This window comes from Choloepus didactylus, chromosome 2, assembly GCF_015220235.1.
Source record: "Choloepus didactylus isolate mChoDid1 chromosome 2, mChoDid1.pri, whole genome shotgun sequence".
Classification (NCBI taxonomy): Eukaryota; Metazoa; Chordata; class Mammalia; order Pilosa; family Megalonychidae; genus Choloepus; species Choloepus didactylus.
This window is the reverse complement of record NC_051308.1, coordinates 6,969,211-6,992,925: the sequence shown is the minus strand read 5'-3', so window position 1 is coordinate 6,992,925 and position 23,715 is coordinate 6,969,211. Positions and strand designations below refer to the sequence as shown.

The following is a 23,715-nucleotide window of genomic DNA, read 5'->3' as shown; positions in this document are numbered from 1 at the left end:
GCATTTCTTCACTGAATTGCAGTGCAGTCGGGTTAGTAATATATATTTGGATGTGTTTATACACCCTATTTAATTCCTTTCACGTAGTTATCCATCTTTGTGCCAATATCCACAGTCTTAATTACTGAAACTTTACAGTAACTTATAACATCTGATCTATGTAAGTTCTTCAGGTTTTTCTTCTTCAATTTTGTGTTGGCTATTCCAGATCCTCTGCATTTCCATATACATTTTAAATTTACCTTGTCAATTTCTATGCACACAAACAACCCCAACCTGGTGGAGTTTTGATTAGGATTGCATTGAATCTATAAGTTATTTTGAAAATTACTAACTGTGGTTGAATTGAATTTATGGATCGATTTTGGGGGAACTGATACCTCAATAATAGTTGTCCATAATGTGTTTTCAGGCTTCATCCATGTTGTAGCATTATCAGTGCTTCCTTCCTTCACATGGCCGAATAATGTTCCACTGTATGTATATACCACATTTTGTTGATCAGTTGTTTCCACCTTTTTGCTAGTTTGAACAATGCTGTTATGAACACTGGTGTACAGTACTTGTTTGAATCCTTATTTTGAATTCTTTTTTGGTTTATACCTAGAAGTGGAATTGCTGGGTCATATGGTAATCCTATGTTTTGGTTTGCTAAAGCTGCGGGAATGCAATATACCAGAAATGGGTTGACTTATTCAATGGGGATTTATTTACAAATTTACAGTTCTAAGGCCATGAAAATGTCCCAATTAAAGCATTAACAGGACGATACTTTCTCTGAAGAAAGGCCACTGGCATCCAGAGTTCCTCCATCAGATAGCAAGACACATGGCTGGTGTCTGCTGGTCCTTCTCTGTAGGTTATGTTGCTTTTAGCTTCTGGCTTCAGTGTATCTCTCAACAACTCCAGGGGCTTTTCTCTGTCAACTCTCCAAACTTCTCTGGGTATTTCTCTCTCTGAGATCTCTGTTTTTTGTTTTTTGTTTTCCCTGTCCTTTATCCTTTCATAAAGGACTCCTGTAAAATATTAAGACCCATCTTGAATTGGGTGGGTCACATCTCAATTGAAAGAACCTAACCAAAATGTCCCGCCCACAATAGATCTGCACCACAAGAATGGATTAAAAGAACTTGGCCTTCAAATAGAGACCGGAGGTCATTCTGGAGATTATTCTTTTCATATAGATATTCCTTTTTAGTTTCTAGGGTATTAGAATACCTAGAAGGGGAGGGTGCCTCAACCGCTGGTCTGGGAGGGGGTTGCCTACCTCCGGGGATGCAAGGGTGAGGGGGAAGAGGGGGACGTTTCCAAGAGCTGCAGGCCCCCCCATCCCCCATGCAGCCCCCAGAATGGGGGAGGACGCCGCCTTGTGGACCCCTAGTTTGGGGTCTGACCCAGGGTAACTCTGCCCTCCCTGCTGCAGCCGCCCGCCCGCACCCCCTCCGCCCACCACCAAAGTGCGGCCCCGCCCCACCGGGCCAGCCGGGCTTCATAGCGCAGATGGCTACCACGGTTGCAGGGACGGCGGTGGGCAGCATTCAGTGGGGGAAACTCCGAGCCCGGCCAGCCCGCTGCCCAGGAGGTCTGAAGTCTCTGCCGTGAAGTTGCCGCAGCAGACTCTGGGCCAGCTCTGAGAAGACTCCGGGTACAGCCCTGCACCCATCCTCCCCTATCCCCCACCGCCTCACCCGACAGCCGGATCACGACACCAGATTGTACCCGGGGAGCTGGGATTGGAAGTGAGGAGGGATTTTTCAACTCATCAATGACCCGAGTCGCAAACGTGCAATTAAAGGAGTTTATTTTAGGAAAAAAAGAAGAAAGGAAAAAAAAGGATAGAAGGAAATAACCTGAATCTGTTGAATGATAAGCGAGTAGTCTTGATTTTTAATGATTATTGTGCGACCATGTAATAGTGAAAACCTGGTGACTGAAACTCCCTTTAATCAGTGTATGGGTAGATGAGTAATAAAATAATGACAAAAATATATAAATAATAGGGGGAATAAGGGGTATGGGAGGACTTGGGTGTTCTCTAATTTTTTCATTACTTTTTTTTTTCTTTCCTTATCTTGGAGTAATGAAAATGCTTGAAAATTGATTGTGGCAATGAATGCACAACTATATGATGAGTTTGTGTGCCACTGATTGTATACTTTGGATGGATTATATAGTGTGTGAGTGTATCTCAATAAAATTGCTTTAGAAGAAAAAAAGAACATGGCCTTTTTAAGGGTACATACCAGCACACTGTGTTTTACTTATTTTATTCTAAGGATATATTTTTACTTTTTCTTTCTTTAACTTCATTTTTTTTTTTGCATTTTTAAAATTAGAGCAACTATAGGTTTACAAAAATACCATGCAGAAAGTACAGAGTTCCCATATTACCTCCCTAACTTTTCTCTATTATTAACATTTTGTATTGGTGTGGTACATTTGTTACAATTGATGAAACAGTATTATTATAATTATACTATTAACTCTAGTCCATAGAGTATATTTGTATTGTGCAGTTCAATGGATTTAAAACAAAAACAAAAACAAAACACCAGTTTCTTTACATAAAGAAGTTGTAGGTTTACAGAAAAATCATGCAGAAAATATGAAGTTACCATATACCCACCCTCATACACACAATTTTCCTGTTATTAACACTTTGCATTAGTGTGGTAACTTTGTTACAATTGATAAAAGGATATTATTATAATTGTATTATTATCTATAGTATATAGTTTACATTAGGATTCATTGTGTTGCAAAGTCATGTTTTTTTAAATTATTCTAGTAATATTTATACAAATGGAAATTTCCCCTTTTAACTACATTCAAATATACAATTCAGTGGTGTTGATTACGTTTACAAAGTTGTGCCTCCATCACTATCATCCATTACATAAACTTTACATGACTCCAAACAGAAATGCTGTATCAATTAAGCATTAACTCCCTATTCCCTACCCCCACACCCACTTTAGTATTCTAGTCTCTGACTATATGAATTTGCTTATTCTAATTATTTCATATGGTTAATATGATAATTGTATACTTAACTTTCTGAGGACTGCCAAACTGTTTTCCACAGTGGTTGCACCATTTTACATTACCACCAATAATGAATAAGAGTTCCTATTTCTCCACATCCACTCCAGCACTTGTTATTTTCTATTTTTAAAGGTAGCCATTCTAGAGGGTGTGAAATGGTATCTCACTGTAGTTTTAATTTGCATTAGCCTAATGGCTAATGATGTGGAGCACATTTTCATGTGCTTTTTGGCCATTTGCATATCTTCTTTGGAGGAATGTCTATGCAAGTACTTTGCTCATTTTTAAATTGCCTTGTCTTTTCATTGTTGAGCTGTAAGGTTGCTTTATATGTTCCAGTTATTAAACCCTTATTGAATATGTGGTTTCCAAATATTTTCTTCCATTCTCTAGGTTGTCTTTTTATTTCATGATGAAGCCTTTTGATGTACAAAAGTTTTTAATTCTGATGAAGTACAATTTATCTACTTTATATTTTATTACTCATATGTTTGGTGTGAGTCTAAGAAACTGTTGCCTAATACAAGTTCCCTATGTTTTTTTTTTAATAGGCATTTGATAGTTTTGGTTCTTATATTTAGATTTTTGATATGCCCTGAGGTAGGGGTACACCTTCATTCTTTGGCATATGGATACCCATTTTTTCCCCAGCACCATTTATTTAAGAGATTATTCTCTCCTCATAGAGTAGACTTGACACTCTTGTCAAAATAAATTGGCTATAGATATGAAGATTTATTACTGAACTCTCAATTTGATTCCATTAGTCTATATGTCTGTCCTTGTGTCAGTACCATGCTGTTTTGATTGCTGGAGCTTTGTAATAAGTTTTAATATCAGAAAGTATGAATCCTCCAGTTTCATTCTTCTTTTTCAAGATGGTTTTGGCTATTCAAGACCCCTTACTCTTTTTTTTTTTTTTTAAAGTAACCAAATTTCTTATTATATTTCACTGAGTTTTTATTTTTTTTATCTTCATTTTATTGAGATATATTCACATACCACGCAGTCATACAAAACAAATCGTACTTTCGATTGTTTACAGTACCATTACGTAGTTGTACATTCTTCACCTAAATCAATCCTTGACACCTTCATTAGCACACACACAAAAATAACAAGAATAATAATTAAAGTGAAAAAGAACAATTGAAGTAAAAAAGAACACTGGGTACCTTTGTCTGTTTGTTTCCTTCCCCTATTTTTCTACTCATCCATCCATAAACTAGACAAAGTGGAGTGTGGTCCTTATGGCTTTCCCAATCCCATTGTCACCCCTCATAAGCTACATTTTTATACAACTGTCTTCGAGATTCATGGGTTCTGGGTTGTAGTTTGATAGTTTCAGGTATCCACCACCAGCTACCCCAATTCTTTGGAACCTAAAAAGGGTTGTCTAAAGTGTGCGTAAGAGTGCCCACCAGAGTGACCTCTCGGCTCCTTTTGGAATCTCTCTGCCACTGAAGCTTATTTCATTTCCTTTCACATCCCTCTTTTGGTCAAGAAGATGTTCTCCATCCCACGATGCCAAGACCCCTTACTCTTACATATAAATTTGACGATGAGCTTTTCCATTTCTTCAAAGAAGGCTGTTGGGATTTTGATTGAGATTGTATTGAATCTGTAAGTTGCTTTGGGTAGAATTCACATTTAAACAACATTTAGTCTTCCAATCCATGAACATGGAAGTTCTTTCATGTATTTAGGTCTTCTGTGATTTCTTTAAGCAATATTTTGGAGATTTCCCATGTGCAAGTCCATTGCATCTTTGGTTAAATTTATTTCTAGATCTCTTATTCTTTTAGTTGCTATTGTAAATGGAATTTTTCTTAATTTCTTCTTCTGAGTGTTCATTACTTGTGTTATAGAAACATTATTGATTTTTGGGTGTTGATCTTGTGCCCTGCCACTTGGCTGAATTGTTCATTAGCTCTTGGAGCTTTGTTGTGGATTTTTCAGGACTTTTCTGTGCTTAGGATCATGTTATCTACAAATAGGGAAAGTTTTACTACTTTTTTTCCAATTTGGATGTGCTTTCTTTCTTTTTCTTGCCTCACTGCTCTAGTTAGAAATTCTAGCACAATGTGGAATAACAGTGGTGATGGTGGAATCCTTGTCTTGTTCCTGATAGTGGAAAGAAAGCATACAGTCTTTCACCATTGAGTATGATGTTAGCTGTGGATTTTTCATATAGACTGTGCCAGTTTGAATATATTGTGTCCCCCAAATGCCATTATCTTTGATGTAATCTTGTATGGGCAGACACTGTCAGTGTTGATTAGATTGTAATTCTTTGAGTGTTTCTGTGGAGATGTGCCCCACCCAACTGTGGGTGATGACTCTAATTGGATAATTTCCATGGAGTGTTGGCCTGCCCATTGGGTGGGCCTTGATCCGTGGAGCCATATAAATGAGCTGACTGGCAGAGGGAACTCAGTGCAGCTGTGAGTGACATTTTGAAGAGGAGCTACAGCCAAGAGGGACACTTTGAAGAAAGCACAGGAGCTGCAGATGAGAGACAGTTTGAAGATGGCCATTGAAACAGAGTCTTGTACCAGAGAAGCTAAGAGAGGACAAATACCCCAAGTGCAACTAAGAGTGACATTCTTGAGTAACTGCAGCCTAGAGAGGAACATCCTAGGAGAAAGCCATTTTGAAATCAGAACTTTGGAGCAGATGCCAGCCACGTGCCTTCCCAGCTAACAGAGGTTTTCTGGACACCATTGTCCATCCTCCAGTGAAGGTACCCAGTTGCTGATGTGTTACCTTGGACACTTTATGGCCTTGAGACTGTAACTGTGTAACCAAATAAACCCCCTTTTATAAAAGCCAATACATCTCTGGTGTTTTGCATTCCGGCAGCATTGGCAAACTAAAACAGTGCATATATATTTATATTTGTTATGTCTTCTTGTTGAATTGCCCCCTTTATCAGTAAATAGTTTCCTTCTTTGTCCCTTTTAACAGTTTTTGAGTTAAATTTTATTTTATCTGATATTAATATAGCTACCCCAGCTCTCTTTTGGTTACTATTTGCATGGTATATATATTTTTCCATTCTTTCATTTTCAGCCTACCTTTGTATTTGATTTTAAGTAGAGTCTCTTATAAACAATATATATTTGGATCATGTTCTTTTTAAATCCATTTTATCCTTCTTTGCCTTTTTACTGGAGAGTTTAATCCATTTATATTTAAGGTAACTACTGATAATTCAGGTCTTTCTTTGGCCATTTGCTATTTGGTCTTTGTAAGTCTTATACCTTTTTTGTCCCTTAATTCTTCCATTAATGCCTACTTTCATATTTATTTGATTTTTTTATAATGTACCATGTGAGTCTTTTGTCATTTCCTTTTGTATATATTTTTCAAATATTTTCTTCATGGCTATCATTGGACTTAAATTTAGCATACTAATTCTATAACATTCATGTGTGGTATACCAACTTAACTGCAATAGCATACACATACACTGTTCCTTAATCCTCTGTTCCCCCATCATTTTGTGTTACTTGTTACAAATTTTATTTTTATGCACTGCATGTTCACATTCATAGATTTATCATTACTTTTTATGCATTTGCATTTTAGAAATGGAAAGAAGTAAAAAGTGGAGCTACATACCTAAAATACAATACAATAGTAGTGGCATAACACATATGGTTACCTTTATCAAAGGTCTTTATATCTTCCTGCCACTTTGATTCACTGTTTGGTGTCCTTTCCTTTTAGTCTAAGGAACTCCCTTTAGCACTACTTGTAGGGAAGTTCTAGTGGTGACACATTCCCTCAGCTTTTGTTATCTGGGAATGTCTTAATCTCATTTTTGAAAGACAGTCTTGCTGGATACAAAATTCTTGGTTGGCAAGTATTTTCTTTCAGCTCTTTAATTCATTCAACCCACTGCCTTCTTGCCTCCATGGTTTCTGATGAGAAACAGAACTTCTTATTGGGACTCTCTTGTACACAGCGTGTTACTTGTCTCTTGCTGCTTTGAGAACTTTCTCCTTGTCCTTGGCATTTGACAGTTTGACTATCTTGTGTCTGAGCATGGTTTTCTTCAAGTTTATCCCTTTTGGGGTTTGTTGGGCTTCTTGATTATGCATGTTCGTGTCTTTTGTTAAATTTGGGAAGTTTTCTGCCATTACTCCTTTTGCCCTCTTCTCTCTTTCTTTTCCTTCCACTACTCCCATTATGCATATATTGGTACACTTGATGGTGTCTCACAGGTCTCTTAGGTTCTGTTTGATTTATTAAATTACTTTTTCTTTCTGTTCTTCAGCCTGAATCATTTCAATTGTCTTGACTTCCAGTTCACAGATTGTTTCTTCTGCCAGCTCCAATCTTTCATTTCAGTTTTTGTAGTCTTCAACTCCAGTATTTCTGTTTGGCTCCTTTTTGAAGTTACCATCTCTATTGAGTTTCTCATGTTGTTCATTCATCATTTTCTTGATATCTTTTAGTTCTTTCTCTGTGTTTTCCTTTATTTCTTTGAGCATATTGAAGATAATTTTTTTTTAAATGAGGTTTTGTGTGTCCAAAGTCTGGTGTTATCTGTTGATTATTTCTGAATTTTTATCTTATTCCTTTGTATGGGCCATCATTTTCTGTTTCCTTGTTTATCTTGTACTCTCTCTCTCTCTCTCTCTCTCTTTTTTTTTTTTTTGCATACCATACATTTCAATATTTTAATGTGTTAACTCTCAGAGTTAGTCCCTAAACTGTCTATTCCTTAAGTTTGTATTCAGCTAGTGATATGATAGAGATTTCCTTGAGTGATAGGAGCTAACACAACCAAACAAACCAATACAAAAAAAGGCCTTTCACAGTCTTTGCAAATTGGCTCTGTATTGCCTGGTGTTCTCCTTCAGAGTTTAACCCTCCTAGCAAGAAGATCAGAGCAAAGCAAAAGTGCAAAATCCTCTCTATCTTTTCTGAGCTTGTGTCCTGTCTGGGCTTGCCCTCATGGCCTTAGGAATTCCCCCATTAGGGAATCTGAATGTCTCCTCAACTTCCTATAAAATAGACTTTCCCCTCCTCCCAGGTGCTCTATTGTATGTCTTTAAGCTCATAATGCTTTGGCCCCATTCTGCTTTAACTGTGGTTTTTTGTTTTGTTTTGTTTTGTTTTTAACACTGCTTTAGATGTGTGCAAGCTGCCTGCTGGGACAGTTCTGGAATGGTGAGCCAGACATGAGTGTCTTAATTCATCTTTCAGGCTGCCACCTGATTGACTGGCACTGACATACAGACACCCCAGTATGCATATAGGGGTTACTTTGTTTCCTCCAGAACAGACCAGCTTCACACCATGCTATGGAACGGGTCAGAGAGGGGACAGCAAGAGTGGCACAAGCTTCTACTACCATTTTCAAATTGTGTTTTCTTGATTCAGTGCTTTCCCAGTTACTGCAACCTTTTAACTGTTTTCTGGAGTTTTGAGGATGACAGCTCAGCCAGGTTTTTCTAGTAGTTCATAGATTCTTTGGGGAAATGGAACACTGGAGTGTCTTACCCTGGATCTTGTTTTACCAGAAGTCTATTTTTTAGCTTTTTGAGGAACTGCTAATCTGTTTCCCACACCAGCTTCTTCATTTTACATTTCCATCAGCAATGCACGAAGATTCCAATATCTCCACATCTTCACCAGCATGTGTTAATTTCTGTTTTTTTTCCCCCTTTATTTTTTATTATAGCCAGCCAGTAGGTATGAAGTGGTATCATATTGGAGTTTTGGTTTGCATTTCTCTCATGATTAATGATGTTGAGCATCTTTTCATGTGCTTATTTCATTGCTTTTCTCTTATTTCTTTTCTAATACATACATTAAAGACCATAGCATTACTTTCAATACTGCAAAATTTTGATGTTTATTTTGATATGATTTTTGTTATTATATAGTTCAATTTATTTTCTAATTTCCGGTGTAATTTCTGTGATTCATTGCTTATTTGGAAGCATATTTTTAAGTTTTTAATTAAATATGGGTATTTTATGTATTGTTTGTTATTGATTTCATCTTAATTTCATTTTGGACAGATAATATCATCTGATTTCAGTCCTTTGAAATATGTTGAGACTTGTTTTAGGGCCAAAAAATATGATCCTTCTTTTATTTGATAAATGTTTTGTGTATGCTAGATGATTAACAATTGATTTGTCCAACACATATATACAGCACTGTCATCTGTAGTGGGTTTCATTGATAAGCTTTGCGATGAAAAAGTTGCAAGTTTTGGACACGTTGTGTAATCCCACCTTGGCTTCATTTTCTTGTCAATGGCATGTGGAAGCCTGAGTTCATGTCTCCAACCACTCTTTTGGACTCTATAATTTAAGGACTATACAATTCTAATTTTTTATCAACCTGTATGTAGCCAGAAGAAAAAAATGACTTAAAAGTCAATAAATTAATAGTAAGGCTTTTAGTAGAGAGTAAATGAATGTAATGAGTTTTTATATAACATTTACATATTCAGTATACTTCCATGATCTAAATTTTTCATATCCAACATTATGAATCCAGTATTAAATATGCCATTATAACTCCCACTTTCTCTCTCCATGAGGAGGTTGTGATCATGGAGGTTTTGGGGGAAGGAAAGCTTCTTCAAATCACAGTTCAAGTGGGTGAATAAGGCTCACAGGAACTTTATGTCTGAGTGGGGGTTATTAATACTCCCCATTTTATAGAAGAGGCTAGCAGAGGTTTGGTATTACCCAAGGGCACATGGCAGCAATTAATTTCCCCAAAAGGGAAAGAGTGTGGTCTATGTTTTTTTTTAAATTAAGTGTCTATTATATAGAAGTGTCTGTTATAAAGAGAATAATCATTAGGTGAGTAAATGAAATAGGATATGAACTCAGATTTATGTGACTTCAAAGTCCTTGCTCCTTCCAGAATCTACTCTCACTTTCAGGTCCTGTATAACAAATCTGGGCTGTATATTCTGGATACTGAATAGCAATTCTTTATCACTAAGTCCTGCCTCAAGTCTCATGAATGGGTATATATCTTACCACAAGATTTTATTCTCTGTGGGAACCAGAAATGTCATCATGTCCCCAGAACTTCTAATTTGCTGTATCTCTCAGTCCATCTCCTCTTACTTCTATTTTACCCCTTTGTTTGGTGAGAAATTTGTTTCAATACTTTTGGGAACATAAACCATTTAATCTGAGAAATGCTAAATCCTCTGGGAAATAATTGGTAGATTTATACACTGCTCTCCTTTGCACCCTGCTCCCCCCAGGCAGAAATAACTGAAGGGTGTAGGAGGTTGGGAGCAAGTTGAGGGCATGAATATGTTGTTTTAGAAATTTTGTCTTTTATTTTGGACTTTTTACAGCTGAAGTTAAAGGCACAATGTCTCTTTAGTTCTTAAATCCTTTTGAGGTGTAATAAAATTATCACTCTAATGGTCCTGTGAACAATGCCCTCATTAAAAAAAAAATCTTGGGTTTTATACCATAAATAGCATATTTCCAAAATCTTTTTTCCTTTCTTTTTGGTAGGTTTATTTGCAAATCCTTTCTCCCTCCCTCCCTAAATCCCTAAATCCCTTCCTCCCACCCTCTCTCTCTCTCTCTCACACACACTCTCTTTTTACATTGACTTTTGAAAGTTCTCCACTTCTACCCCGACTCCGTAAAAAAGTTTTAATTTTTATTTTAATCTGGGAAAAATCTAATCTGAATGAACCAAAAATGAAGTATCTGCAAAGGAGAAAAATTACATTAACAAAAGAAGTTTATACCATTAAACAACAATTTCATTGTATTCAAGTAATCAATCCACATATATTTTATGTATGTATGTATGTATATATGTATGTCCCATAAATAATTATTAATCTTGGTCTTAGGTCTAAGGTGTGAGTGACACATACCAAGCCATCATGGATTGCACTGTCCCTGTGAAACAGCATCCTTCTCGTTTAAAAAAGAACCCAAGTTCTTTTCTTCTAAGTACTGCCAACTTTATCTCATTCCTGGTAATGCTGCACAGTTTGTGCACTGAGCAACCCTAGGAGACACTTTTAACATAGATTATCTTGTGAATGGGGCCTCCTGCAGTCAAGCAGGTACAGTCTGCACAAATGTGTGCAATGGTCCTATTATGCTGTTCTCTTTCTCTGTCTTCTGAAGCGTACCTCCTCCATTCTCTGTCCTTTTGGCTTTTTTTCAGAGTCTACATCATTTTCCCTTGTCTACCCTGAATTCTGTTAAATTTCTTCAGGATCCTCAATCAATGGATTTCATATAACTTCTCTCCAGCACTGTCCTGGGACACTTAAGAAACTGTAGTTATAGCCAGGCAGAGCAATAATCAGGAAGCAGTGTAGTTTAGCAGATGAGAATGGGCTTTGGAAGCAGATGGACTGTCTCTGTCTTTTACTAGCAGGATGTAATAAGCAAGTCAGTTCTCCTTTCTGTTTGATAAAGGGGGATAATACTAGCACCTTCCTTGCACTTCTGTTGAAAGCATTAAATTAAATGCCTCTTAGAATGGACAGAAAACTGCCATTCTCAATAAATGGTAGTTAACAAAAAGATGGACGGTATTTGTGTGTGGGGTTGGGGCAGTGAGAAAGAGCCATGGTGATGCACAACTAAGATTATAATTTCATCATTGGTTCAGAAAAATAAATTGCTTTTGTTAAACTTATTTGCTAATATGAAAATTATCTGAAATAATGAGCAGTTCAGTAGAGAAGGAGGGCTTTTCTTTACTGGAAACCTCATTCCACTCGCCAGTCTTTAGAAAGCCCTTACATTTTTGACATAATGTTTCACATTTAATTGTTCTACAAACTTTCTCCATGTGTTAGCTTTCCTGTGCATTTGATTATAACTTCCTGAGGGCAGGGTTCACTCTCTCTTTCTTTCTCTATTTCATAGCCCTCATAGTATGTAGAATAGGCTCCAAATTGAATCGACAGTAACTGGTTGCTGAAAAGTCAATGGTACTATCTGGTGTACAAACCAAAAAATGAGGAAGCTAAGGCTGTATACTTAGCCCTCCCTCTTACTGCCTATTCTCCCATAACCCACCTGTTAAACTAAAGCTAGGCATGTGAAATTGGACTATTCTTCATTGACTTCAAGGTTACTCTTCATTTTTATTTGGGCCTGGTTTCATCTCTATGAAATTATTGGGGGTGAGGTGGGGACAAAGAGTCCTTTATAATGTGGCTTTCTCTGGACTCCCAAACCTTCAGGAACCCTTGCCCTGGGTCTCCTGTTTTTCATTTTTGCAATTATTCAAGGAAAATGAGTTCCTTGGCAGACCTTAGGAAGCAGTTCCTATCTGGGGTCATTCCTTTCAATGACCCATGGAAGGAAGGTCTTAGATGAGGATTTGAAGACCCGTAGAGAATGTACTCAGCATTTGAAAGTTATGGGTTTAGTGAAAACTATTTTATTCTTACAAAATGCTCCAGTTTGGGCCTTGGTAAAATGTCTGGGCATCCAGATAATGAGCATCAACATTGGACATGTCATCTATTGGTCTTTTTCAAATGTTAAATAGTAAGATCTAATTAACAAAAAGATTGTCCCAACATTTGGTACCCCACAAAGAAGCCATAGGCTCCTTGGGGTGCTGGAAGGTATTAGTACCAGATTTCTATTCTGCTCAAGCTTCACTTGAGAGCTAAGCTATGCCACCAAAATTTTTTTCTCGGGCGTGATTAGAGATTTGACATACACCACAGGATGTTCTCAGAAAACATTTAAAGACTTTGAAATGAGCCTTCCTTCCAATACATTTTTTAGACAATTCTTTTTTGCTAATTGCAAAATTAATACACATTTCCTACCAAGTATTTAAGATACAGAAATTCACAAAATTCCCAGCTGCTTGTGGAATTTTTGTGCTTTTTTTTATTTAAAGGTGGGGGCTGGCTGAGAGGTGATGGAAGAGATCTAGGTTTACTTGGAATCCTACCTCTGAGGCTACTGAGATGAAAAATGCCTTTGTAATGAAGCTGTTTGGGCTGCAGAGAGCCTGTCTGTGACATGGTCTTGTGGGAGGTCCCTGAGTCAAGGAGGAGTGTGAGCAGGAGGGAGGCCTCCTTCTGCCCCAGGTCTGCTCTCACATGCTGCGTAGATTCTCTTTCTGCAACTACAGGCCACAGCAACCTTGACATTCTGAGTCCACACAAGGAGTCCAAACAAAGATGGCAAATTTACCCTGTCCCATTATTATTTACTCATTTACTTAAAATTCTCCTCAATGCAAAAGGCATTTAAGTCAGCTTATGAAGATGCACACAATTTAGCAAGATAAAATAAAAAAAAAAAAATAGGAAAAATAAGCAAATGGAAAATGTGGGTGGGAAAGTAAGGCAGGACCAGGGGCAATGTTATAATACAATGCACATTTTGCACCGTCTGCTTCTATGAACCTTCCATGCACCTGCTAGAGGTGCACCCCAAACCTGGCCCAGGTGTTCTGGGAGCCACCATGAAAAGGAACACCCGACTATTTATGGGGTTTGTGATGAATCAAAATCTCCAGAGATTGTCCACTTTTCTATTTTCAGTTTGTTTTTGCTGTTCTTGTTGTATTTTAAGATTTTTTTTTTTTTTTTGCGTACGTCTTACACTTTTCAACTTTAATTCCCAAGTACTTTATTTTTACTTTAAATGGAACCCATTCTTGCAATAAAGCTACTATAGGGTTGTTGTCTGTATATGAAAAGACTGTTGTTTTTTTGCATAGTAATTTTCATATCTAGTCAATCTGTTGCCTTCTCTTATTTTAAATAGGTTTTTAGTTGATTCACTTGGGCTTTCTGGGCTATGAATCATATCATTTGCAAATCTTTAAAAAATATTTTTTTTTGTTATACTCACACTTTAAGTTTATTACAGCAAAAGGAAACAGATTAAAATCACAAAGAGAAAAGGCACAAGGTGTGAAGTAGGCAGAAACCAGGTGCAAACTTCTAGGTGTCCTGTCCCCATGGAGTTGCAAGAGATGTGCTTAATTCTCACACCAATGGTGAGTGACAGGACATGGAAAGTGTTGCCAACCAGGGAAGCTCACCCGAGCCTGGATGTCCAGTGTTTTATTGAGGGTCCATCACGTAGGCATGCAGTGACTGCCTTGCAGACCTCCATTGTGTTATAGTGATGTGCAATCCTCTTGAAGACCAAGTCCTAAATGTTGATGCTTCCTCTTGCTCTCTTCTGGCTTCTCTCCCCATGTAGTGCCTGCCGGTCATTCCCATTTTGGTGTTGATATACCCCCCCCCCCCACACTATATAAAGTACAGGAAATGTATTTTGAAGTAGAATACAATTTTAAAGGAAATTACTTTCTTTGGTAGCAAAAAGATAACCAAAGTGAGATAAAGGAAAAAAAAAAACATTTGAGAATTCATGATAGAATAATATTATTTCCCCTTATTTTCTAAGAGTTAAATAATTTAGGCTTGAAAATTTTAAATATATATAATATATATTTTATATATATAATTAAGAGGTCTATGAATTTTAATAGTAAGGTAAAGAGCTAAGGATTCTTTAATATTGCATAATTCTCAGCTCTTAAAGGAATAGTGTTTGACATTAATTATTTAGGACAAATCTCAGTGAAGTCATTTCAACTTGTAGGACTGAGAAATGCTAATTTGGGGATTTACATTTCATAATTGCTTAATGAAGACTGTTGTTTCCTTCCCTGGACTATATGTATTTGCTGGTGATCGGATTAACGAAACATTTTATGAAGAAAGTGAGAGAACAAGGGCAAATAGATATTCTTTCTCTACATCTGTGTGCCTGTGCATAGCCTCTCTGAATATGTCTGAACACTGATTTTCAGTGAGGGAAATCACATTAACAGGAAAACATTTTGCATTTATAATAAATGCTTTTGGCTACCTTCTCTGATATTACTGTAACTGAAGTAGCTCAAAAGCACAAAAGGTCACATCAGGCACTGATGTAAAATTTACTAGAGCTGTTTATAAAGGGCTATACTTTGTCTATTCACCTTACAGGAAATCCTGTCATACCCTAATTTCCTTCCATATTTCAACTGTTCCTCTTTATAAATAAAAGTATTCATTGCTAATGGTCCCTCTGAGCCACATGAGTGGGTCATGGATCTCTATTAAGACTCATTCCTCTTTGGGGTGATAGGCTCACTCAATCTTGAGTATACTTTGAGTGGCAAGTGTGGGTTGGTTTCACATTCACCCATTTTCCATGCCTGAACTATAAGGCATCATCAATAGACAGTCTTCTGAAGAAAATATTTTATACACTGAGTCACAAATGTATTAACTTACTCATTGAATTCTGCCTTCTCCCTAGTTAGGGTTCCCAAATTTAACTCTATCTCTTAGGTGATAATGACCATTAAACATGAAGTGAATGTGGATTGTACTTTGTTGGATAATAAACTGAATGGTAATAAATACTTCTAAATTTCCAAAGCACTCTCATATGTCAGATTTGATCCTCACATCATCCATGTAAAGTAAGTAGCAGGCATTTTTTTGGTCTTTGTTTACTGATGAGGAAACTGAGATTCAGAGAGGTAAAGTGAGTTTACATAAAGCCAACGGTTGTGGTAACTGTTAAAATGTTGGGATTCTTGTTTAGCTCATTTGCTTCCACAACTCCATTCTTTCCACCTTTTGCCCTTTGTTCTTTCTGCTCCTCAGCCTGACTCATTTCGAGTGTCTTGTCTTCAAGTTCACTGATTCTTTCTTCTGCCAGCTCCAATCTGTTCTTTAAACTCTCCTGAGCATTTTTGATTTCAGTTATTGTGGCCTTCAACTCCAATAGTTCTGTTGGTTCCTTTTTAAAACTTCTATCTCTATATTGACTCTCATATTGCTCATTCATTGTTTTCATGATATCCTTGTTTCCCTGTATTTTCCTTCATCTCCTTGAGCATTTTTTTCCAGGTATTTTAACAGTTTTATTTGGCAAACAGAAGCATAAGAATTAAAAAAATTTTTTTCCAAAGGAACAACCTTTACCATAAAAGATTTGTGTGATTTAGGAGGACAAATCCCAAGTGTATATTTTGACATGTCAATTTTTAAATTAGTAAAAAAAAGATAAAGTTAGCTGAAATATTTTTAAAATGTAAAAACCAGCCTAGGCAATATAACTATACAGTCTTGCTATAAAAGATTTATATCAAATTCTGCACAAAATATTTATGCAATATACTAAATTCAGTTCCTTAAGTCACTCTTTACTACTTGCTGGCTTTGCATTTTCTGTGGTCTTCACCCCATTTTCTTCTTTGCAAGGTTGATATAACTCAGCTCTGTTATTAACGGAGCTCAAACATCTAGCAAACTCCTGATGTTTTCTGGAATTGTACTGATTCTATTACTCCACAAGAATAACAAGGACACTGGCATTTTTCTTTTTCCACTGGTGACGTTTCATTCTTTTTGACAAGGCACTTCTTATTTGGAGGTTCTAGGGAATTGGGTGAATCTTTTGTAATCTCAGCTTCAGCTAACTCCTCTTTCTCACATTCTCAAATACTTTTAATCTCTCAGAATCTTGCCAGGATTTTTCTTATTCATAATCTTTCATTGCTTTCTCTGACTTGTCCTCTTTGTCCTCCATCTTTCTTCCTTGTTTCTTTTTTTTTTTTTCCCCTTGGTATATAAATAGAACTTTATTGAAATTTTGTGGCCTTTGGATCCCTTTCTGCAACCCCACCGTAATACACCATTTATAGTGGTCCAATTTGGCTCAGTCCCCCTGCTCCTTTGGGTCCCACTGGGGATCCGTCTCGGGAATGGCTAGGGCAGATGCTGCATAAAAAGGGCTACTGGGCAGCAAGGCATACTCATGATCAGTTTCCTCACGGGCTTTCTCCAAAACCATTCTGTGCTCCTGCAATGTTAGTAAGATGACTAGAAGGTTTTGAATGTCCACCCAAGTAGGGATGCATACGCCACAAAGAAGCCAAAAGACATGCTCGACTTCCTTAGGGTCATTGTCATATGATGACATACTCAGTTTCCATTTCCATAACTCAAAGGTGGTAGGAAAACTATAGGTCCCCCGTCCCCTGTTTGCGGATCCTCTAGTTGCCCCGAAGCTCTGTGTGTTAATGGCCCTGCTTGGGATTGAGTATTTCCCTGGCCAAACTGGGTAACCTGCCTGGAGTGTGATGAGATAATTCCTTCCTGACTAGTAGGCAAGATGGCGTTTTCTCTGTGTCCAACGCAAGGCGTTGGGGCAGAGGGAGAAGTGGGTCCTAACAGGTGTAAATCCTTAGAACTGGCATCTTTAGAATGCTGCAGCACAGGTTTGACGGGAGATTGGGCCAAATTCTGGGACCTGGGTTGGGGTTGGGCTGAGCTCAGGGATGCAGGTTTGGCCCATTCTATTTGGGGCTCTCCTCTTTTCCAAAAATTCTTACAGGAATATAAATTCATGAAAGACTCTACATATGGGATTTCTTCCCATTTTCCCCATCTTTTACAGTACAAGTAGTAATATGGTATTATAATTAAGAGTCCCATTCTCTGGCCAGTGTTCCCCATTTTCTAATATGTACAGGGGCCAGACTGTGTTACAGAATAATACCGTCTTTTTCTTCTTCATTGACTCAGAACTAAATATGGACCAATTCTCCAAAATGCATATTAAAGGTGTGCAGGCAGATGCACGACTATTAACATTACCCATAGTTACAATTATTTGGCGCCAACAATTTGGGTCCTGTTGTTAAACCTCCCTAGCATAACTGGAACCGGACTTCTCTTGTTAAGCCCACCCAGAACCTGAGAACAGGAGGTGATCCTAGGAAGTTACTCACCCAGGAGGCTGTCTGCACAGAAGGGTCTGAGGCCAGTGGGAACAAAAATATCCTGCTTGTGGAGCCTCTGGCCAGGTGGCCTCTAAAATCCCATCGGGCCCAAGGCCTTGGGAAAAATGTCTTGGGACTTTTTGGGATTTTATTGTGAGGCAGCCAAGGAAATGGGAGCAAAGTCAAATCAGTCTCCCCAACATGAAAGCTTAAGGGAACTGCACTTGGGAAAGTTCTATGAGATTGGAACAAAAGGAGGTGGGAACAATGACAGAATTCAGGGTGGCATACTCTGATTGCTTGTTCATAAAATCATCCAATTAGACAAGGAAAGGCTTGCCCCTTCGCGGGGTGCAAGCCCCAAGGATGCAAACTCCATCACGGGGACAAGCAGAGGGATTTGGCTAAAATTCATACATGCAAGATCAGAAAATGATGACCTTAGCATGTGTGGAGATTTAACAGGACACTTTATTTTACAACATAGTGCTAGGGCGTAGTAGGGAGTGCACAAGTGTGGTTGCAGGGACTCAGACCTGGTTAGAACTAGTTATGGCTAGGGTAAGCAGACCTCTTGTAGGGGTCTGGTTGCAGGGAGTCTATAGAGAAGTGAAGGAAGCATGTGGTTACAACAATAAAGCTTATAAGAGGTTATAACAGCTTCTCAACGCTTTATACTGAGGCCAACTCTTGGCATCCTGGACTGACGTAGGATTAGTGTAACTAGGCAAGTAAGTACAAGAGATCTCTCAGGTATTACTCAAAACATGTCTTCCTTGTTTCTTTCATTCTTGTTCTTCTGGGGGTTTGCGCCTATGTGCCAGGAGACGTTCCAAGACTCTATGATGTTTTTCTGAGTTGTTAAATGGGCTCCAACAAGGATTTCTAATTCATTCCACATGATTCAGTATACTTCATCTCTTCATTCCACATGATTCGGTATACTTCATCTCTCTTAGTGCCTTTTCTTCTTGTACCAACTGTGGAACTAGGCAGAGGATCATTTGTTTTTCCTTTCCATATCAACTAATTTATATATTGTTTTTTGACACATCTTCTGTCCAAGATGCATTCACAGTAACACTGGCTAATGGAACTACCATTTGCATGTTGTAAGTGGTAGTTTGTGAAATAATCATAGACTAATAATGGATATGTTTTTCTAAGTGATCTTTTTCTCATTCCTAAGAGATCTCAAAACTTTCATCAATTTTATATCTGGGGTCTGGAAAAGGAGTTAATCTGTTTTCCCTCATAAATTCACCAAAATCTGTAATTTGGTAGTCTGTAACTCTTCCTCCATATGCAGGAATTCACTAATTGAAGGAGGATCTTCTAGAATGGGTTGAGAACTGCTAAGGATGCACAAAAATATTTCTCCTCCATGGCTACTAAGCATATGACTAATGACTTGGAACTTGACTTGCATGGTTGTTCCCATAAAACAGAATGACATTTAGAAGAACATTAGTAAGGCAGGTGGAAGGTCTACTATTCATATCTACAGGTGAAATTCAATGAGCTCCAGTGCAATACTATAATTCAATGTTATTTGTCCTTGGGGTGCACAACTTTAATGTTATTGTTTCTATAAATGTTGCTTCCCTACTGATGCCACCTAAGTCGGTATCACCCCTCTTCAGGAAATCTACATATACGTCTTTGTGGTAAAGTAGCTCCACATCATAATTGGCAGATGTGTTAGCATGTTGTTCTTCTTTCACTGGAATATTTGTAATAATAGTTGATGCCAAGTCAAAAATGCTGTTATATTAAAATACTCAATTTGCTAGCAAGATGCCATCCTGTACATACACTATGGACTTTGCTGGTTAAAACTGAGGACAAATCTTTTTTAGGATGATAAGACATAAGGCTGTCTTCACCAACAGGACCATCTCATACTTCTGAATCTGCATGAGGTGATCCAAATTTGCAGGAAGCTTGCTATGCTCATGAATTGTTTCTTGGACACTTTCCTCAAGCATTCACACATGGCTATCATGTTTTGCACTAGTAATACAAATTATCCATCCTCGATTTCCAACATGCTCTGCATCCTCCATTAGTAGAGTACAAGCCTTATGCTGATATTCTGTAATTTTGCAATGGGTTTCCACTGCTGCAGCTACTACAGCCTGCTGGATCTATCCAAGGATTAGGAGGCACAACAGCAGTCAATGCTGCCCTCAGTTCCTGCAAATTTTGGTCCTCTTCAGTTGAAGAATTTAAAACATGTGCTCCAGAGTCACTCAATGAAATTCATTGGCTTTTTGAAAGGAAATATATCATACATTATTCTACAATATTCCATGGAAGATTCTACTGAGCAAATCCACAATGATTTAGAAATGGGAGCCAAAGAGATGATTCCTTGGGTCCTATTCTTCACCAGCATATCAAACTCATCATGCTGTCTGCATGAGTCTGCCATGTAAGGGCAGTGATCTACAACAAATGCAGATTTATGAGATTAAGAAAAAAGCTTCATTTTGTTTTAACTTTCATTCCTGGCCCTGCAGTGAAAATGAGCAGAGGCTATGGGCCACAGCCTCTCTGGAAAAGGCTGCTGGCTGGGTGAGAAAAGGTCAGCACACAGTCAAGAGTGTCTGGTACCAAAGAGAAGGGATTATGCTTTCCCCATTCATCTCCAAGTACACTGGTTCTTCCCAGCTTCCTAAATGCAGGTGTGCACAAGCATGCATGTAGACACAAACACGCACTTGGGCTCGCACTTGTGCAGAAGGCTATCTCCTGGTCCCTCAAGCTTCCCTTGTTCTTCACTGGGCCGGACACCTGGGTTGCTAAACAGGAAGAGGGTGGAGCCAAGGAGAAAAAAATATCTTGGACCTTCAAGATTTTCTACCCACTAATTTTTCCAGTCAGTGATCTGAGAGCCTCCCCAACAGCAAAGTACCAACAATAGCATCAGCTAAACCAGCCATCACCCTGAGGAACAGTGCCCTCCCACCCAGTATCTTCTTCTTGGTTTTCTTTAGCATTTTTAAGATCATTTTTTAAAAGACTTTGCTCAGTATGTCCACATTATCATCTTCTTCATTAGCGTCTTCTGGATTTTTATCCTCTTCCTTTGGATGGGCCATCATTTCTTGTTTCTTTGTTTGTCTTGTACTCTTTTGCTGCACACTGTACATTTTAATATTTTAAAATGTTAATCCTGGGATTTGTTCCCTGAGATATCTATTTCTTGATTTTGTAACCAGCTGGTGATAAGATGGAGATTTTCTTGACCTTCAGTCTTCCTATCAGGAAGGTCTGCCCAAGGTGAATGCAGTGTGTAGGGTTTCCCCTGTCTTTCTAGGCCTGTGTCTTGTCCTGGGTTTTTGCTTGTTAGTGGTTGTTCTAGTTTGCTAATGCTGCCAGAATGCGAAACACCAGAAATGGATTGGCTTTTATAAAAGAGGGTTTATTTGGTTACAAAGTTACAGTCTTAAGGCCATAAAGTGTCCATCAACAAAGGGTACCTTTGCTTGAGAAGGGCCATTGGCATCCGGAAAACCTCTGTTAGCTGAGAAGGCACATGCCTGGCGTCTGCTTGCCCCCAGGTTGCATTCCAAAATGGCGTTCTCCGAAATGTCTGCATCAGTTTCCAATGGCCATCTTCAAAATGTCTGTCTCAGCTCCAGCCAGCTATGAGCTCCTTCTGTCTGAGCTTATATAGTGCTCCAGTAAACTAAACAAGTCCCATGCTGAATGGGCAGGGCCACACCTCCATGGAAATTATCCAATCAGAGTTATTACCTATAGTTGGGTGGGGCATATCTCCATGGACACTGAACCAAAAGGTTCCAACCCACTCCACACTAATACATCTGCCCCCACAAGAATGCATTAAAGAATATGGCTTTTTCTAGGGGACATAAATATACAAACTGGCACAGTGGTTTTGGAGTTCCCCTGTTGACAGGAGTTTGGTTGTGCCCTCTACTTCCCAGGAGACAGACCTCCTTCTCCTGGGTGTTTGAAAATAGCAGAACTTTGTCCCAGACTGTCTGCCCCTATAGTTTTTTATACCCCTTTCCTGTTTCAAGTGCTTTTGTCTGGGGGGGCAAATTTTGGGAGGAGGGGCTCGCTGGAGAGGACTTTCACAAGTCAGTGTTTTCCAGCCAAAACGGAGCCAGGGACAGATGAAGGGGATGCAAACTGGCTCCGAAGTGCCCTCTGGAGGGGATCAGCAAGGGCACCAAGAGCTTCTCCAATGGCTCCCCAAAGCTGAGCTTTCTTGGCCTGCCCAGTAAATTCAGCCCTTCAACTAACTGTCCCCCCACCCCTACCCCACAGCCCTGAGAAAGTGCAGTGAAGTCCCCACCACCACCACCCCTGCCCGGGGAGGGTTGAAACAATGGCAGCTGCCACCACTTTGGTTGAGGTGGGTTGAAGAAATAGCTACCCTCAGAGCTGGGCCCCCAGTGATCCAAAGACGCTAATCAAAAGCTGTGATGTGATTAGCTGTGCCCACCCCTGTTCCTGGGGAAGAGGATATTTATGTTCCTTTCTGTCACCAGTGAGCTAGCTAGAGGCTGGGTCCCACGGGGGCCTGCTGTGAGAGTGGGGGTGGGTGTTGGGAGCCACTGCTCAGAGAAAGCAATTTACTGGTCTTTTCCATAATTTATCAGCCTCTTCCTCCCGCTCTTCCCTAGATGCAGTACAGTGTTCTTCTGGCCTCTGGGGTTTCAAAATAGTTGTTTCAGACAGTTCCTGCTGGTTTAATAGTTGTTTTGATGGAAGGACTGAGTCCTGGAACTCCCTATTCTGCCATCTTCCCATACCTCTTCTCATTCTTCTTTTATACTAACTTTGGCATTATCTTGTCTTCTTGCAAAAAAAAATATTTGGCAAATTTTTAAAGATTGATTCAAATTTTAAAATAATATGATACTTATCTTTTTTGTGATATTGAATCTTTCTACCCAAGAATATGGTCTGCCTTTCTGTTTTCAATCGTGTGTGTGTGTGTGTGTGTGGTGCAGTGTTCTCTGTAGTGTTTTAGGCTTTTCTTCGTAGAGGTCTTAAACATTTCATCTTTATTTCCCAAGTATTTTAATTTTGTTTGTTACTTTAAGTGTTTGTTATTTTAATTTTCTTCATGATAGCTCTTAAATGGTTGTTGTTTGTATATATAAAGACTTTATTTCTGCGTGCTAATTTTTGTATCTAGTCAACCTATTGCCTTCTTCTATTTTAAGTAGTATTTTAGTTGATTCAGTTGCATTTTCTGGGCCTAGAATCATATAATTTGAAAATAATTATAATTATATACCTGCCTTTCAATTTTTTATAGCTATTATGTTTTCCTCTTGTCTAATTGCACTGTCTAGCACCTCCATTTCTATGGTAAATAACAGTGATTAGAAGGACACTTTGTCTTTTTCCTGTTTTTGATGAAAATGCTTTTCATGTTTTCCAGTTAAGGTTGATCTTGGCTTTTGGCATAATGTTGTTTTGAGGAAGCACCCATCTGGTCAGATTTATTTTTTACCTTATTATAGTTATGTCTTTTGATCAGATGGTGCATGTCAGTACAAGAACTCATCAGACCACTTTCATCAGAAACTTGGACCTGTCCTATATAATGGAGTGTGGATTATAAAAATCTAGAGCTCTTCTGTCTAATGTGTGGCTATTGAATACTTGAAATGTGAATAGTCCAAACTGACATATCCTGTGCATATAAAATATACATTGGACTTTGATGACTTAGTATGAAAAAAAGAATGCCAAGTTATCTCAATAATTTTTTTTTATTGATTACATGTTGAAATGGTAATGTATTGGATATATGGGTTAAATAAATTATATTATTAAAAATAATTTCAACTTTTTCCTTTACCTTTTAAAAATATGGCT

The 23,715-nt window shown here is 38.3% G+C and overlaps 1 pseudogene; it reads right to left on the bottom strand.

The window, feature by feature from the left end:
- Positions 1-1,377: 1,377 nt before the first annotated feature.
- LOC119528235 lies at positions 1,378-19,346 on the bottom strand (annotated as a pseudogene).
- Between the last annotated feature and the right edge of the window lie 4,369 nt (positions 19,347-23,715).